This window comes from Pinus tabuliformis, chromosome 2_1, assembly GCF_031772625.1.
Source record: "Pinus tabuliformis cultivar Carrire ecotype Pingquan chromosome 2_1, CPIR1, whole genome shotgun sequence".
Taxonomy (NCBI): Eukaryota; Viridiplantae; Streptophyta; class Pinopsida; order Pinales; family Pinaceae; genus Pinus; species Pinus tabuliformis.
In genome coordinates this window covers 409,470,617-409,484,228 of record NC_142299.1, presented here as the reverse complement: position 1 = coordinate 409,484,228, position 13,612 = coordinate 409,470,617, and the positions used below count along the sequence as shown (strand labels likewise).

The window sequence follows — 13,612 nt, the reverse complement described above, 5'->3', positions numbered from 1 at the left end:
TAGTGTTGGCCTTCCTCGCTTTCCATTTCTATTTTCTTTTCTCCTTATTCTTGCTTGAAGTGGGTTGGGATGATCCCCCAACTTATGGGTTCCCATTCTTTCCTCTAGCTTCTAGATGCGTAGCTTGAATAGATACCTCATCCAGACTAGTGAGATTAAACATGAGGATAGTGTGTCTCATGTAGCTGTGCAGACCACCTATGTACTTCAACAGAGTATCAGGTGAGTCTAATGAAATTCCTAGAATTAAAGCTCTCTTCTTAAATTCTTGAGTGTAATTTTGTACACTTTTCCCTTTCAATTGGCGAAGAGTTTGCCAGCTCATTATGGCCTGCTGCATGTAAGCCAGTGGATAGAACTGCTTTTTGATTGCAGAAACAAATACACTCCAGACAAAAAGGGTCTTACCATGTTTCCTTATGTCAGCTTGGGTCCTGCCTTCCCACCATACCAAGGAAGTGCCTCCGACGCGTAGGCTGGCTAGTTGAATCTTGCTATTTTCTGAGTCGATCCTCTGCACTCTGCAATAAACATCAATTTTTCTAATCCAATTGTCTGGCTTTTCTGCATTTAACTCTCCATCATATATTGGTAAATAAAATTTAACATCTAGTTTAATCAAATATGATTTCCTTTTATGTTCAGGGCTATTAGGAGGTAAGAGAAAGCTTTCTTCTTTCCCTTTGTCTTTGGATTGGTCATGGAGGAGAGATTCTTCTTCCCCCTTATCTTGTTTAGAGCCTGATGATTCCTCATCTTTATGTTTTCTAAAGTCCCTATACATTTCCTCTACCATGGACCTCATGGCCAGGAAACTCTCTATAAATTGTGGGTCTGGGCCATGGGAACCTTCCTCCGACATTTTCTTTTGAGGATAGACTCTTCCAATTTCAGGATTAGTTTCAACTAACTCTCCTTCTCCTAATTTGAGATTTGATCTAGTGAGCATTCAACAACTAAATCCAACACAAGCTTTTCTAACCTTAACAACCTATAGCTATGATACCACTTGATCTGAAATCACCCCTAGGTGACCTCAGGATATTAATCAAGGTATTACAGACTCATGTGCTGGTGTGTGTCTATGTTATTTTAGGCAACGGATCGATAAGATTACGAAATACACAGACACTTGAAATTGTAAGAGATCACAGTAAGAAAAACATAAACACAACAAAAATTTAATAAGGAGTTCACCCAATTCTCCTGGGCTACGTCTCCTGGTCCAGCTTTCAGTGGTGGCCTTTTTATTATGTCTTTTAAAGTAGATTTTTACAACAAGGAGCTCATCTGAGTCTCACTTAACAGAGGATGATCTGTAGGATGGCACTTGGAATTCCCAAGTCCTTAGAGTTCACAGACTCCCCTTACTGGAATTTCAACCTCAATTGGTCTCTGTCTGCTCAATGCTACCTTTACTCTGATGGTCAACTCGGCTTCTCTGTTCTCTGCAATTTTGCCTCTCCTTCTGTGTCTCTCGGCCTCTAGCTTCCTCACTGCCTCTCCTTTTTGTCTCTGTCAGCTTGTGGCTTTAAAGCTAGTTTGTTCATCTGACTGTTCGTTTCTGCTTCCCAGCTCTCTGGATCGCCTGCCCTATCTGCTAGAACTCCTCTGCCCTGTGCCATCATCGTTGTGTAACACTTCGCAGAGAGGGGACCACCTGTCTCTTTGCAAACTGAGTGGCAATCCTTCCTGAACAGTCGTTATGTTCGTTATTTCCCAGATGCCTGCGAAACGGGTCTTTCTGTTGACTCATTAGTGAAATCAGACTTCAAATCTTATGCACCGCAGTTTATTTCTCCCTCTGGTTCGGTCATCCATTAGGTTGAACCTCCACTGTTGATTTGGAGCCCATAGATCCTATGGTATTCGTTCATATCGTGCAGTTGAGTTGCTCGACCGTTACTCCGCAATGTAAGTGGTATTTCTCTCTCATCCGCCGGACACACATCACTCAGTGTATGGAATCGTTGGGTCCTTGGCCAAACCTGCTTACCGCCCGAAATGCCTCCGATATATTGCTGATTTTTTAGCGCGGGACCCACCTTGTCAGTTTTATTTCTTTCCCATGGTTCTCCGATTTCCCTTGTGACCGAGTGCTCGGGGCTTTTCCTTCTCGAGGGGTTTTTCCCAACGATATGCGATTAGTATCAGAAACGACCTCCTTTTCTGGATCTAAGCTTCCCAATTTCCATTTTCATGCCCTGCGCGGTCTCCATGGGCCAACGGTCAGTGCACTTTGACCGAAGGTCCTCGTTGTTCCGTGCTAGCTACAAATTGCCATTATTTAGAGGTTATTTCTAATAGTTATAAGATTTTTGAAATCTGTCATTCATTCTGAATAATCATGGAATTGTTTGAGGATCCAATTTGGATCACATCCTCTCCATTGCTTCCATCAATCCCTTTGAATTTAATAAATAATGGCACTTCTTATGTATCCATTCATTCATAAAAATCTCGGGCATTTGAGGGATCCAATCATGGCTATTGAATATTCTCAACGTTTTCACGTCGGCGTCCTCAAGCCTCTGTTTGAAATCATGGTTTCCAACTCTTGGTCCCCCAAAAGAGAACACTGCTACTGGTGTACTATTTGAGTTTGATGCCAAGTTTTCTCTAATCTGGTATGCACTCAAGTACGCCAAAGCTACTCCTAGACTGTGCCCTATAATGGTAATACTCAACTCCTCACCCTCATAATTCTAGTAGTCTTTGCACCTCTTCCAGAACCTGTTCAGATGCGCTCTTCATGCTATTATTATGATCGTCACCATGGCTGTTGCCCTTGGAAGTATACAGACTTAAAAATCCATTTTCCACCTTCGGATTAAGATCAGAGTGATGACTATATCCGAGAGCTTAATTGGTTTGAAATCTGTCTTAAGATTTTCAATCCATACAAGTGTAGTCATGGTGCCTCTCCATGCAATAACTATATCGCTTCAACCTAATATTTTGATCTCTTGCAAGTTATCACTCGCAACAAAAAATCCCATCCAGGTAGACTCCTGACATTTTAGGGTATCATTCAATAGTCTCGAAAGCCAATTCAGAACATGGAAATTGGGAATTGCATGGAGATACTTGGTGACCCTGTAGCCAGTGTTCCTCAACCCCACTCTTTCAAGAAATGAATTAACTTCACCACATGGGATGCAATAGCCACCATAAGAGCTCGACTGGGGTCGGACTTAAAAGCATCATAGGTTGCCTGCACAAATTCCCCATACTTATCAATCTCTCTTCATAGGTTTTTATCAAGGGGATCAAGCAGGTCTCTCCAGTCATTGGCACCATGATATTCCCTCCATTTTCCCGCCAGCTCTTCTTACGAGAAGGATTGGGTCTACAAAGCCTGCTCATCCAATCATCATAGTTCCAGAAATTGCGTATGTTGTTGGAATTCCTCTGATTTAAATGCGGGGAGTCTAATATTCTGTTCCTGCAAGGACTTCTAGGACTGGAACCTATGCATGATAAGCCCCTATCAATTAGGGATGTGATTTCTAGTCGTTTAGACCAAACTAATCTCTTTTGTGAAGGGTTCTTCAGCAGATTTAGAGTGGATGGAGAGCCTCTAGCAGTGCAGTTTGATATATTCTTGAGGCCTGTAGTGGAGTTGTGTTTTATGGCTAGATGATAAGGTAGCCTGTTTCAAAGACCCAAGGAGTTCCATATGCTGTGAAAGAAATAATGTTGAAAGGATTGAAAAATACACTCTCCTTGGTGGATTGCAATGAATTGTGAAATTAGGGCAGCGATGCAACTGATTATATATTCACAGCTCGTGCTCTAAAAGTAACTGTCATTTACTCGCTTTTGATTCATTCGCGTGAGGATTTTGAAAACTAGGTGATGAACTCGGTGCAGGAAATGAAGTAGCACGCGGTGCAGACCTCACGATTGATACTGTAAACATAAATTTCATGTACTCCACATATGTTTCATGAGCTCGATTCTTCGCTGACAATCACCTCCACTACACTGGCAAACAGTTTGACATACAAATTGAAGTGCCCACCTTCCGAGGGTATCTCCTCAATTATTTTTGACAAACTCACATTCATCATGTGCTGCATTCATTTTCATTTTCATTTTTGTTGGTTGCCTATCCAAATCTAAAGGCATTTCTTTTGTTGCCTATCCAAATCTAAAGGTACTTCTTTTCGGAAAAGAGACAGTTTTCCGTTTTTTCTGTAATGACAAAAATCCAATGTGGGTAAATATACAACTTTTAATAGCTAAATTTTTAAAAAATAAAAAATTAAATTATGAAGTAATTTTTAAATGTTCAATTTATATTTATGGAGAAATGGGAAATTGAACTACATCGGTACTCATCAACTAAGTTATCCTTGGAACTTATTCATATTTTATTATTATAGAAATATAAATAAAATCAAAAAGAAATAATTTAAATGATATTTTTATTTAATTAAATTATTATAAAAGATATTGTTTTTAAATTATTAAAATATTTTCAATATTTTCATTTATAATTATTTTAATAATAAATTCATATATCAAATTTACTTTAAAATTATATACATAAATAAATATAATGCCTATTATTATTCAATTAAAATTTATTTTAAAGTCTTTGTTATTTGAGTCATTTAAAGTTTAATCTTTACTTTGTTAAAAAGAAAAAATGAATATCTTAGTAACTTCTTCCTAACCAATGATTAATTTATCTATCAAATTAACAAATACTTTCGCTTAAAATTTTCTTTAAATTCATGAACATCCCTTCCAATTTCCTACTCTTAGGACTAATTTCCCTCCTATATTTCCATTCCAGTTTCCTACTCTTAGGACTAATATCCCTCCTATATTTCCATGACATCACTCATCATCATATTTAAGAGATTTATCCAAAAAACAATATTAACTATTCTTAAATCTTGGAAAAACATTTCAGTATATAACATTTACATTGAAAGAATTAGAAAGTCCATCAAAATTTATCTAAAAAAATATACTTTATACATTTCATGATTGTACCACTACGTCAACTATTAAAGGGCACCACAAAATAGTTTAGGAGTTTCTTTTCAAAAAAAAATCCAAAAATTACAAACGTATCACTCTAAAGTTATGATGGATTATAAAAATCTCTTACAATTAAAAAAAAACAACATAACTATTTTATATGAGAAAATAGCTACAGGGCCCATCATTTTTAGAATTCTATGATCAATTCTTAAGATCAAGAGCCCTTCCGCTTCTTTCTAATCTCCCTTTTAAATTATTTTTCCCCTTGATTTTTCTAACTCTAATTAAGACAGATATCTAATCTTATTTGTATCAACCTTCTCTCCTCATTTTCTTCTTTAACTTCTTTCCCCTTTATATTTAGATTATTTTTTCTTTTAATGAGTAAGGTATAAATTATATTTAAAAAAAATCCATAATATAATATTCGTTCTCTCACATACTCATGTTAAATTTAATTAAAAATCATGTATATACTATAAAAAAAAATTCGGCCGCTGCATATTGTTAGTATATATAATATGAAATACTTAAAAAATAATCTATATAAAGTACTAATTATATAAAATTGAAGTTTGCTAAATTATATATAGTACTTAATAATACAGTATCTCTTTAATGCTTATGTAATTACTTTTATATCTTTAAAGTTTCTGCCATCAATTTTTAGTTTGAAGTTTTAGTGCGTCTGGTTCGAAATTCTTATTTCTTAGTAAGTACTCACAATTAGCTATTTTTTTCGAGCCAAAATTCATCATCTATCCATTTGTAACTCAATCTATAACATGTGAAAGAATGCGGATATACGCAAATATAATTTGGGTGATGTGGGTGCATCCAAATGGTTTTTTAAGTTATATTAATGTGAAATATATAAAAATGGTTTATTTAATTTTTTCTTCAGGAGTGTGGCTAACTTAAACAAACTTCTATCACATCGACATGCTGTATGACATTCGTATTGTAGGTACTCAAAGAAGTGGAGAAGGTAATAATGAGTCATTGAGTAGTCGTTTTTCTTCCGCCTGTTTACAGGGAAAAAAAACCAAATGGAATAAAAAGCAACAGAAAAAGCTAAAAGAGTGGCACTATACAGACTTTTGGGAAGAAGAAGTATAAAAAACAGAAACAACAAGAAACAAAGCAGAATCAGATACTCAAAAAGGGCCAGAACAACACTCAAATGGAAGAGAAAAACCCCACCAATCCCTACAACCCCGGGCCCTACAACCCTTTGCAGCAACAAGAGACACAAATAGAAGTAAGTGGTAACAAACAAGCTCATGGATCAAAAGGATTTGACTCTAAGAAAGAATACCCAATAAACACAAATGAAAATCCGCTGGCCATTGTAACATCCACTCCCAACAATGGAGGTTGGCGAAAAGTGGAAAAGAAGAAAGGCATAAAAGAATAGACTAACTATAATATTTTAATTTTATTGTGTCCCGTGAAAACAAAAACAGCTCATATGCATATGCTTTTTAGCATCTACGACATATAATTTTGTCTATGAATTTGCATATGCTTTTTAGGATTTACCACATACCATATAATTTTGTCTCAGGAATAAAACTACGATTATTCCAAGGGAGGAAAAAATAATATAACTTTAATGCTCATGTAATAACTCTTATATCTTTAAAGGTTCTGTCATATTTTTTAGTTTGAAGTTTTAGTGCTTATGGTTCGAAATTCTTATTTCTTAGAAAGAAATCATAATTAGCTGAATTTCTCAATCCAAAATGCATCATATATCCATTTGTAACTCAATATATAACATGTGAAAGAATTAGGATATACGCAAATATAATTTGATTTGGGTGCATCCAAATGGTTTTTTGAGTTATGTTAATGTCAAATATATAAAAATGGTTTATTTAATTTTTTCTTTAGGAGTGTGGGTAAAGTTAGACAAACCTCTATCACATCGACATGCTGTATGACATTCGTATTGTAGGTACTCAAAGAAGTGGAGAAGGTAATACGACCATGAAAATTTCAAGGGTTGGGCGAATAAGAAGTTTGCATGTATTTCAATTTTTCGATGTTGTTAACGAGGAACATGGGATTTAGGTGCATATTACGTTAATGTGGTCAGTTGATATTTGATGCAATTTGGTGCAATTTCGAAGGTTTGGAAAAGGCCCAATTTTTGCATGGCTTATATTTCTATGTTTTCAAATGTCATGTTTTGAGTTAAAAAAAATTAGTTGTATAGCTTATATTTATATTTAAAAAAATTGCTTAGGTTTTGTGTTGATATAAGTATTTATTTAATTTTGAGAAAAATATAATAATTGGTTTAAATGAACCAAAATGAAAATTTTAAGAAACTGTTTGAATTTATATAATTATAAATAAATTTATTTCCATAATAGGTAGAAAAATGTATAATTTTTTTTATCAATATATAATTTTTTTTAAATTTTTGTTGATTTTTAACTAAATTATAAAACATTTTCCAAGTCTGCAAAAAGAACATTATCGGTTATGTTTGCCCATTCTTACTATACACTCTCTCAATTTATTTTGTATGTTTTAACAATTTTTTCTCACAAATGTCTTATTACCACCTAAGAGGAAACTAGATGGTGGGCATTCCCAAAGGTTTTCTATGCTAAACTATAGTCTTTTTGCTCAAACTATGTCTCGAAGAGAACTTACTCATATTCTGTGTAATTAATATTCTAGAAGCTTCACTTGGAAATAAGTTCTATAGATGGCTATCTCAAAATTATGAATCTTCACATCAATTTCTTTTTATTTCTTATTAATTACTTATCTAATACGTGGATACTTATCGTATTCCTTCTCTTCAAATAAACCAACAAGTTTAGCTTTTGCTGCTTCGTCACCATAGATAGATAGTTCACTTTCATTTTGGCTCATAACTATTGTAGTAGCTATTGCATTTTATTCTATGGTTGAAAATAATAATAATCAATAAAAAAAAAAGTACTCTGAAAAAACACAAAATGAAAAAACAAGATCAATTAGATAATAAACATACATTAAAACTTATTTTCCTACATGATAAACATGATAAACAAAAAGATAAGACAATTTGATACTAGATATTTTGTCATAATCCACTCACTACATGTGATCCTATATTATTCTTAACATAAAAAGCATAATTGCATTAGAAGAATGCTAGTTTCATGATAAAAGGTTTCCTATGATGAACACATAGGAACTTAGTGCATGGACCATTTTTCACTTTGGTTATCTAATCAATTCTCATTTCCCCTTATTAATAACCAATAAATATTTTTAAATGAAATAGAACATAAAATAATGTATTCTAAAAGGCTAAGATGCTTCAATCAGTGAAGTGAAAGAAATTGAAAAAAAAAAAAATTGCACCATCAAATATATAAATAAAACAATAATTACTATAGAAAATACATTGAATCTCAAAAGAATAATTGAAATTGTATATTAAAGTATTACCATATCTTTCTCAAATAAAAAGGTCAAAAATATAAATAAAGGGTTTACTTGCTCAATAAAAGTCTTTACATTAACCCAAGCCCATGGACGAAAAAAAAAATGAAATAAATCATTCCACAATAAATAGTTCAATTAAACATTAAATTATAACTAAAAGCTTAATTAACATAATATTTAACCAAAATAAAACCAAAAATTTAAAACTTGGAAAAATGTTGCAAATGTAACAAAAAGAAAAAGAAAAAGAAAAACCATTAATATTGGTGAGTTAGGCATCAAAAAAATTTCATCTAGTTGAATGAGCACATTATTTTTTAACACAAGCCTTGTTAAGAAAAATATTTATCCTTTAATACGAGTACACTATCTATGTGAAGAGATGTGTCACAACGTGATCGAATTACAACATCATTTCTTATCACTAACAAGAAAGAGATAGAGTAATAGTTAACTATGATTATATACATATTAAAATAAGTTGCATCAAGGAAATGGGGCTCCGATGTTATAATAATACAAACTATAGAACCTATTTTTACCTTGAATGCATGGTCAAATTGTCTTATAGTAATCTTGCTAACATAGATAAGTTTGAACTTCTCCAAACATATAGGAACAAAAAATTCAATCAAATAAAGAGAATCACATTATTTGTACTATTTTGTTCACTATTATTGACACTATTCATGGAACATATATAAAATCCAAGTGTTCCATGGGCCTTCATATATATTAAACTACATAAAATCCTCTGACATATCAATTTTGTAGTTCTCATCTTGGTTCTTGTTTTCTTCATTCTGAATGTAATATTCTCTAGATGGACTATCAGTCAGAACCTCCAAAGTATTATGCTTCATATCAAGTTGATTATGTAAGATTCTTATATTGTTTTCACCCATTTATCACAATTTGTTTTCCAAAGAGCAGTGCTCTTTCATATGGGAAATTGTTAATGTGATACTTTGTCACATGTAATATCAAGTATATATCCATATGTTTATAAATCTCACTTCTTTCAAATTTGACTTCAAAGATGATAGTGCACTAAACATTCTCTGATCCTCCATTGATCTTAAAATCATGGTTTGAAACAAATATTCTAATTTGAAACATTTTGTTGTGTTTCTCATATAAGTCTTGCTATAAACTAAAATAGTTCAAAATCTTATTATTGAACCATATTCTAGAAAATAAATTCGAGAACATAAAATTGCTTCCACATTATTTTAGAAAATCATGTGGATTGTTGAAACAATTTTGAAGAATCTAAAGTACCTTGAATTAGTTCTCAATGCCTTTGGAATCTAAAGTATTCCAATATAGATGATATTACCATAGACATGACCACTAATAATTTATCTTGGGAAAATCATTCTCTTATCTATGATGTTATTTATTGTGTAATTTCTATCAAGTTGCATCTCACTAAAATGAAAACATTGTTAAGAAGGTCTATTGAAATAGAGAATTCTTTGGTGATCTATCATATCTTATCATATAATAAAATGGATTCATATATTCACGCAATACCATGCATCGTATCCTTCTTCACAAATCTTTAAAAAAAAAATTGTATTTTCTATAGTGAGAATCATAGTCAATTTGTAAATCATAGACCTATAAAAGACAGTGGCATTGTATAAAAATAATTAAATTAAAGGCATTGCATTTTTCTTTTTTTTTGTATTCAGTAATGCATGTTGAGTGACTTTTCGACAATTTCACAAGAACATTCATTTCATCTAGCATAGGAGGAATTCCACTTAATTTTAACAATGTCTATTGTTAGTTAATTGAGAGGGAGGAGATTGAGAATTGTCTACACTTAAGTGATGTTCCTACCTCACCCATATCAATGATTGGTACTCACTAAATTATTTGGGTTGGTCGATCAAGTAAGATCCATCTTGATAAACATATTTTAATAGTTTCCTTCCATTCATAACATCGTCAACGCTTTTTTAAAACTTTAAAAATCATTTTGGGCTACAAAAAAAGGTATGCATAATCCTCTTATACAAGATCTTGAACTTTTCAAATTGATGATTGAAACTTGCTTACTATTTAAAATGTAAGATTTATCCTATGAGCCATATGATGAAGACCCAACATATGGAGAAGATAATAGTTGTCTAAAACAAAGGCCATTTCTTTGTCCTTGCATTACTAATGCTCCATCTACTCTGACACATACTAACATTTTTCAATCATTAAATTATCCATACCACCAATTTCATTCAAACTATTAAAAATAAGTTCATAAATATTTTCGTTGTAGACATATCCCTCATTTTTTGAATCCCAAGTAGATGTCAATGCCTAATATGGTCATTAACCATATAAATACTTACTTATACTTACGAAGTATTATCAGTAGATGTAACCTCATCCAATGAGATTGACAAAAACCTAGCATTTGAAATTTTTTGTTTTATATCATCATTTTCTATTTGAGCTAGATATCTTTCCCAAAGCTAAGCACTTGTTATAGACAAGTGATAAGAAGGAAATTTTTAAACTTTAAGAAAAGATAAGTATTTCATGTAATATAGATAATCTATCATCAAATGATGTTTAAATAAGAATTGAAATATAGTGCACAATTTCATCATCATGGATAACAAATTTATTTCCACTGCCTTTCCAAATAGAGATGTGATGGTTCCTCCATGTGCATAAAGTATTCCCTTCTTAAATACTTCTTATATTCATATCCAAACATAACATGTCTATGTTCCTCATAATATTTCCATTTGATAATATATTTCTCCTCACCATTTACAATTTTCTTCTAATACAACTCTCCTTCACGTTTCTCTATTATCCGTAAGTTATTTTGAAATTTCACTTCCCTTCAATTTTCCAATAGCATATATTAGATATAACTTATTGTGAATTGCCATTATAATTTTTTGGAGGTATTGGTTAACTACATGTAAATTTTGAGACATATTTTGGACAAAAGTGATGCAAGAGCATGTGACTTGGAGGAAAAAATCTTCAAACTTATTCCAAAAATCCAAAAAATCTACAGGCAAGGGAGTGGGGTCTTTTAGCCAGAAATTTCCATGCTTTTCTAGTTTAGGATAGGGATATAATCTAAGAATAAGATCATGTTGTTGCATGGATAAGCATTGTTGCATTGTTTCATGGATAAGTTGTAATAAAGGTTCTCAAGGGGATGTCTCGTAGAACTATTAGTCATAATAAACAAGTTTCTATTTTAGAAACTGGTTGCTAAAATAAAACAGTAGATATGAATTGGTATGCTATTGTAAAGGGATAAGGACGATGCGCTTTATCTCTTATTATTTCTATAAAAGATAGAACAGGACATCTCAGAGGGGAGTCGATCCCAGAGACGTGATGACCTTTGAAAACGATTTATGTGCCTCTGAATTATGTTTATCTGTTTACTGCCATTTATGCGTGTATTAGTTTTGGTTATTTTATTCTGAGTCTTATTAATGGTGATTCAGTCTTTGTTTTCCAATGAATACTTTGACTAAAGTCTGGGTGAGTGTTTCCTATGTATTGGCGTGCCATGTTTTCCTTATAAGCATCATTGAGTTTCTCAGGCAGAAACTCAGGTTTACACTGTAAAACTGTGAAAAACTTAGCCGAAATCGAGTTCTGGACTTGAAATCCTATTCAAGTTTGGTTGATACCTTATCGGGTCCTCAACCTTATCGCATCCCTGTATTGGAGTGGGAGAGACTAGCATTTGGAAGCGCTAAAGTCCGAGGTGCGACTTTCAGACCCAAAACAATATAGGGGTGATTGGATAACCTATCGGATCTGTAAGGCTATCGCATTGGAAGTTTAGTGGGGAGGTAAATATATTAAAGCGGCCATTGCAAATCAATGATAGCGATAGCGATATCACGTCGAACCTCCATATCGATGATAGTTGGGAGAAATAGCAACTGCCAATAGTACCTTGGCTTATCGGATTGGCAGCGGAGTGTTGTGACATTTTCCCGTCCCATGGAGAATCATCGATAGTGACCACTGATAGTGTATCCCTGTGTATTGATTATTTCCCTTGCACAACCCGCTGATAAGTGTATTCATGCACCATTGTGCTAATAACACAGTAAAAAGCCTATCGATTGTGTATTTCGTAATTCCTGCAGAATTACGGTCTGTATAGGAAAAGGAAGCTTTATTGTGGGATTTGTTCCCGCTAACAAGGGTGGGGTTGATTTTCCGAGAAAGGAGTTTTTATTGAAGCCAGAAGAAGGGAAATCCATAATCCCTCAATCTAACAATAGATGACTGATACACTTGTTGAACTAGAAAGAGGAATTCAGCCCGAGTTAGAAGAAACCATATCAGGTTTCGACCGCTTGTCCATATCACCTGTACCCATGACACCATTAGTTAAAATTCGACGCCCAGAGATACATGCCCTCGACCGAGGCCTTGGGCACAAATTGCATTCAAAAACTCGATGATTCACGGGATTCTCCAATTCACACTATGTATCGCATTTCGTTACGTTCTTCATCATAAAAAGAGCCGAGATATCCGTTGCAGAGAGTTTTGATGCAGGAGCATGTGACTTGGAGGGAAAAATCTCCAAACTTATTCCCAAAATCCAAGAAAAGGTACAGGCAAGGGAGTGTGCTCCTTTAGCCAGCAATTTCCATGCTTTTGTAGTTTAGGACAGGGATAGAATCTAGGAATAAGATCATGTTGTTGCATGGATAAGCTATAATAAAGGTTCTCGATGGGGGTGTCTCGCAGAACTGTTAGTCATAATAAACACGTTTCTATTTTAGAAATTGGTTTCTAAAATAAAATAGTAGATATGAATTAGCATGCTATTGTGAAGGTATAAGGACAAGTGGGCTTTATCTCTTATTATTTCTATAAAAGAAATAACATGACATCTCAGAGGGGAGTTGATCTTAGAGACGTGATGACCTCTGAAAACCATTTTTGTGCCTCTGAATTATGTTTATCTCTTTACTGGCATTTATGCGTATATCAATTTCGGTTCTTTTATTCTGAGTCTTATTAACAGTTATTCAGTCTTTGTTTTCCAACGAATACTTTGATTAAAGTATAGATGAGTGTTTCCTATGTATCGACGTGCCATGTTTTCCTTATAAGCATCGTTTTTTTCCTTATAAGCATAGTTGAGTTCAAG

General features: G+C 33.4%; 1 non-coding gene across 1 annotated transcript; it reads right to left on the bottom strand.

The window, feature by feature from the left end:
* Positions 1 to 12,848: 12,848 nt before the first annotated feature.
* On the bottom strand, positions 12,849 to 13,002 carry LOC149200642 (5.8S ribosomal RNA). Its single transcript, XR_016254037.1, has one exon. It is a non-coding gene; the product is annotated as a 5.8S ribosomal RNA (ribosomal RNA).
* Between the last annotated feature and the right edge of the window lie 610 nt (positions 13,003 to 13,612).